The 6,167-nt window shown below is 34.7% G+C and overlaps 1 pseudogene; it reads right to left on the bottom strand.

Moving 5' to 3' along the window:
- Positions 1 to 5,215: 5,215 nt before the first annotated feature.
- LOC149188379 (tobamovirus multiplication protein 3 pseudogene) lies at positions 5,216 to 5,799 on the bottom strand (annotated as a pseudogene).
- Between the last annotated feature and the right edge of the window lie 368 nt (positions 5,800 to 6,167).

The raw sequence follows: 6,167 nt of genomic DNA, 5'->3' as shown, positions 1-6,167 counted from the left end.
CTGTAAAAAAATTTCTTTCACATTCACTCCTGTGTGAAATTTTTCATTACATTGTAAAAGGAATCCCAAATTTTCATTTGCTACCGCAAGTCTTTCTTCTTTTTTCCACACTGCTGTGCTCCCCTGATTTTTATTCACTGCTGCGAGCCCTCTTTTTTTCATCCCGTGTTACAATATACTAAAAGGTCAACACCTAACAAAATATAACACATACATTTCATATGTGTTAACAAAAAATATAATGTTACATGCCGTAAAAAAAACTTAAAGTCTTTACCTACGACTATGACAGATTCATTAAATGCATTAATGTTAAAACCGGCGGTCAAACCAAAAAGTTCAGGCAGGTTGAAAATGATCATGGTCCGTTGATTTAATCAGACGTATATCGCTTGCTTAAGTCACACGAACCAAACGAAGTTTACCGGCCGGAAGATTGGTGGTTTTAGAATTGTACAGTGGACGCGTATCGTTTGGTCGAGGTGTTCGAAGCCCTTCTGACAAATACAGCTTTTGCGTAAAGGCGGTGCGGGATGAGACAAACGGTTTTACTGAAACAGCGCTGCAATAAATGCGCACAGGTGAAATTACGGTTTCAACAATCACCCACATCAAAACCCAAACCACGAACCTTTCCATCTCGCCAAGTTTTTGGTGTTGTGGAGGATCGTTCCCTCAGCGGCTCTGGTCAAAAATATGAATGGAAACGCCAATGCATCCGCAAAGAAATTAGAAATTTCAAAAGCGCAATCCACTGATTTGTCTAAAAACAAGACACGACGTTGAATTCAAATCGTTTTAAGTTTAATAAATGAATGATATCGACTTAATCGGCGTTGATTTAAATTTAAAATTTGATATAAAATAAAATTAACCTAACTTTTAAGGTTCACTTAATAATTTTCGTTGATTTAGATGATAATTTTGTATCTCCATCAATACATTTTTAAAATTGATCAAAATTAAAAATAAAATAAAAATTTAAAAATTAAAAATAAAATAAAAGTTTTATGATTAAATTAATTAATAACTTTGTTTATCTATATTAAGTGTAATGGATATTTTATTTTATTATTAAAATTAAATAATATGTTTAACTTTTTAGTAAGACTTTTAAAAGTGGACTCCAAAAAATAGCATTGGAAAAAACATATTGATAAGCAAAATTGTAAATTTATTAATAAAAGTGGGCATGCCTACTCTTCAACGCCTTTCCATGTTATCATTACTATACATTCCTTCGGTTATGACTAAAGCATCATTGTTTGAAACTGTTTTCCTTGTAAATTTACTAGTAGCCTTTCTACGCCCGCATGAGGTTTATGTGAATTGGAGTAGGAGAATTAAAATGCCGAAATATAATTTTATTGGATAAGTTTTTGAAATTTATTTTAAGTAATTTGTATGTGATTATCACTAAACATTTCAGTCCCTAGTTACTATCAAAATCGCCTATGCACATTTCAGTTCCTGGTTACTATCAAAATCCCCTATGGGCCCGTAGTTCTCTGCAACTAACTAAATTTGGGCTCATGGCGGAGTGAATGTCAAAGTGGCCAACAATTGTAAGCTCTTTGAGGCTAACGTTGTAGTGTGGTTACTTGAAATCATGGACAGGGCGGAGTGAATGTCAAAGTGGTCAATAATTGTAAGCTCTGTGATGCTAACATTGTATTGTGTTTACTTGCAATCATGGACATTTTTTTACCTAGGGAAAGCATCAGACATGAGGTTCAAAAATGTGCTCTGGAACCCTATGCTACTGAGGTTAGCCGGGGAGCCAGGGGATCAACTATTTGCTATGTGTTCTTGGGTACTTCATTTATGGTCTCCACTTGCACTTTCCGAAACAAGTTATCAAAGTTATAATTATAATTTATAGTATTGTTTTTGAAATATTTATTTAATTATTTTGATAGGCTCTCTCTCTTCTATTAAATATAAGTAGTTTTTGTTTTTAAATCTAAATATTTATTTTATGGTTACACATGAATGATGTTAATATATTTGTAATGGAATTTAATAAAAAAAATTGATGGGATGTTTGTTCTTTGAAAATAAATCTGATTAAATTGAATGTTCAACACTGATTATGGGAGAAAAGGTCTTATAAACCAAGTAGGTCATAAAAACAAAAAGTAGAAATCAAAAGTGCTTAGCTTGATAGAGAAGAATAGCAGTGTATGTGGTTATTGATTATGTGGTCATTTAAGTTCTTGAGATAAATTTATTAAATAATATAGATTTAAGATATATAGTTCAAAGACAATGGTTGAAATAAATTTGATTAAAAATGAAATATAAAAATAATATATAATTGTTAGTTAAAATGTATTTTTTTAACTTTTTATTATAAAAATAGTATAAATATATATATTTTAATTAAAATTAAAATCAACACAACCCTTGATCACTACTCATCACAACAATGATAACATACCTAAATAATAGATTCCACTTTTAATATACATGACTATACCTGAATGGTAGATTCAATGATTTATTATATGGATTGACAGTCATAGACAGGCTTTTTTTGTCGAGTCACACCTTATTACTCCACGCTTTGCAATAATAAGTGGGGCTTACTTATTCACTAGAAACTTTTCAATAATAAGGGGGGCTATCAAGATAAATAGAAGGAAGAATGGTGATCGCCTATTACGTTGTGATTTCCCGAGAAGAGAAAAGAAAAGATTGGGTTGAGAGAGTAAGATATTTGGTGAGCATGGCCATGATTGCTGAAAAGCTGCTGCTTAAAGAACACAATGGTGAGGATGATAAGAGCAACAAGGGTTACGTGGGATGATAAGAGCAACAATTAAGATTATAATCTTTCAGAAGACAACGTTAACGTAGTTACATGATATTGTCAGTATATTAACACATCGGACCATTATGAAATGCGTGTTATGAGAATTAAAAATGAAATCGGACCATTATGAAATGCGTGTTGTGAGAATTAAAAATGAAATAGCATGTATGGTAGGAAACTTACTAGAGCTATGCTTTGATTTATACAATTGAAGGATTCTCGATTCATTTTATAATTATTAGAAGAGATTAATTAACTCAACAGTTTGTCTTAGTTAATTTTTCTAAAAAACTTAATTGTTGTTTTCTGTCATCTTTTGAATATGTATTGTTTGGATGTAGAAAGTTTCTATATACATCTATGGTATATGATAAATTATGTGTTCAATATGAATGTTTAACAATTATATACCTTTTTAATTTATGCTTTTCAAATTAATTTATAGATTAATTCTCTTACGAAGTAAAATCAGCTTTTTAGTTTTCTCAGAAATACTTAGAATTTACAACTGTTTAAAAATTTAATGCATTGGTCTTCTAATTAAATCAAATTCTTACTTAAATGCTTTGACATAGTTCCTTAGCCTAGAACTGTCTACAAACATACAACCCCTTACATGGATGATATTTAATTGCAATGACAAAACCTATGCTCAAAAATGTGAATTCTTAAATGGAAGGATTCTCATAGCTTTGCATGTTTATTGTTGATATTTACTTGCAATAACAATATGAATGAAAGTGTTTTCCCACAACTTACTAATGATGGCTTGTATTGATATTTTTGGTATTCTAGAATGCCATGCATACTCTTTTTCAAAATTGGGGAGACAGGTAATTGTTAAAATTTCATAAGGGAAATCTCTATATTTCATTAATGAAATATGATATTACATATATATAAGAATATTGTCTCAAGATAGGAAAACATATTAGACACACAATCTGTTGGTTGAGAGAATATTTCAACCACGCACCAAACTAGGGAAACCACTCCTATAGAATAGGAATAGACTCTTTACATAGCAAGTCACAACAAAGACAAGTAGGAATTAATATTCCAACACACCCCCTTAATGAGTATTTGTCTCGATATCAATCTACAAAGTCTAGATGTGGTCAAACATAAAAGAATATGTTGATGTCCATATAATGGAGCAACCATCCACTAAAATCCATGGGTACGAACCGCTGCAACTACCAGTCTTATAGGATGTCCTTCGCATACATGGTTCTTTCAACAATTATCACTGCACACTTGTACCTGTACCTGTAAATCCCCCTCCAATATTATCATGGGTTTTATCGGATTACCTGTAACCATGCTCTGGGTTTTATCGGATCACCCTTATCCATGCCGCCAAGGGCTCTCAGCCAACAAGGCTAAACTCAACCATGATGGCTCAACACAACCATGAAGGCTCAACACAGCCACTCTCGGCCACAACCTTGCCACCAGGACACCCCACAAACCCAACTCAACCAGGCCGAGGGTTTTTTCGGGTAAACCTAAACCATGCCAACACGAATCTCTGTCCCACTTCAATCTTACATGTGGTCTCTGGTTTACCACAAACCGACACTGCAAATACAAAGTGGTTTTTAGATTACCACGAATTTTATGGGGATACACATGCCTCACAAGGCTTACAACACAACTCCAACTCTTGGAGTTACCAAGTACATACTTTACAATGACCACTACAAAACATCCTAGACTTTCTTACTAATGTATGTGACATATACTATGAGTCTGCTTTATTTCAACACACAATATTTTACCTTGTTTGTCCATCTATTGTTGCATCAACCAACTTTTTCTAGAATCATACTTAGTGCTTTCATCTTGAATCTAACTAACTTCAATTAGCAATTGTTAGAGTGATCAATTCTAACCAATTGCATTTACATTCTTAATTGATCAGGCTCAACATGTTTCACTTACAAAACTCAAAATTTAAGAACACTAGTATGGAGCATTGTGGAAAATTTGGTTTCTCGATCTTCACCCATATAGGATGAGTTTTCATACGCTGCTCTTCAATCACCCAACTCAGATTCACAAGCTGCTTCACAAGTTGCTCCTCAAGACCATCTTCAAGGACGTTCCAAACAATGACCAACACCAGTAAAGTAAAGTTGCGAAGAAAATTTACCTGGCCGGATGACAACCAACTCGAAATGCCTCAATCTAAAGAGCATTTCGTAATTCATATCTCAATCTAAAGGTGATTTACATTGATGAGCTTGATTTTGAGGAAGATAACCATTAGGAAAAATCTAAAGAAGGGTGGGAACGATGCCAATGACCTACAACAAAACTTTTGGTAATCGCCTCCAATTTTTCTTGTTCATGTGCTGCAAGAGCTTCAGCAGAACTCCAGGTGTTAGAGACGCCATTTCACCCCTCACAAGATCTCTGCAAACCTCTTAAGACTCCTGCAAAGAATAACTTGGAGAAGATCTCAACAACTGACTAGGGCACCACCAAGAGTAAATCCATATGGATATCTGAATGAGATAGATGATATCATTGATTGTGATAGAAGCGGGTCTATAAACGTCTACTGATATTGCTTGATAGTATATTTTCGCCAAAAATAGGACCAATCTAGCCCGTGCTTGATAGTATATTTCCGCCCAAAAGAGGACCAACAGAGTATATGTGGTAAAAACTAGCAGACCAGGCATATCAAGCAAAACATGTAGCAAAATCGCAGGTTTTATGTACTTCACACTTCGGCGAAATATAAAGACAACATACCGAACTCCATTCACAATAACACTAAGAAAATGAAAAGATTTATGTGTTGTCCACCCATATTCTGACACTCTGAGCTCAATCCTTATAAGTTGAATACAAGAAACTGCCACAACGAGTCCGTAGAGCCCAAAGAGCATGTAGAAAATCTTGTCCTACCAAACATTCGAACTATTTACATCTACCCACCAATCCATTGCTCCCTGCACAAAGGCTTCCGCCATCTCCTCAGTATTTAGCAAGGATCCCATTTCGAATCTACAATAGTGTCTACCTCAGCACAATTAGATGCACCATCAAGCCACCAATTAAACTCCAAGCTCTGTCATTCCTGACTCGACGAGAAATGGATTGAAACTATGGAAGAATCGACGGTGAGTCCGCCCTCCGCTTTGACGATGGGATCTTCATGAAAACCGTCCATGTGCTCCCAGGGCTTCAGGCTTCTCACTTTCCAGAGACCCAATCCGTTCGGCAATTTTGTAAACGGGGCTTCCTCCAATTCCATGAATCCAAGTAGCCCCAAGCTCAACTCTGTCTCCCCCGAATTCTGAAGTAAAGATTCGTCCACCGATGCGATTGCTGGCCTCCA

Source organism: Pinus tabuliformis, chromosome 3_1, assembly GCF_031772625.1.
Source record: "Pinus tabuliformis cultivar Carrire ecotype Pingquan chromosome 3_1, CPIR1, whole genome shotgun sequence".
Lineage (NCBI taxonomy): Eukaryota > Viridiplantae > Streptophyta > Pinopsida > Pinales > Pinaceae > Pinus > Pinus tabuliformis.
Note: the sequence above shows the minus strand (reverse complement) of the source record. Positions and strands in the feature narration are given on the sequence as shown.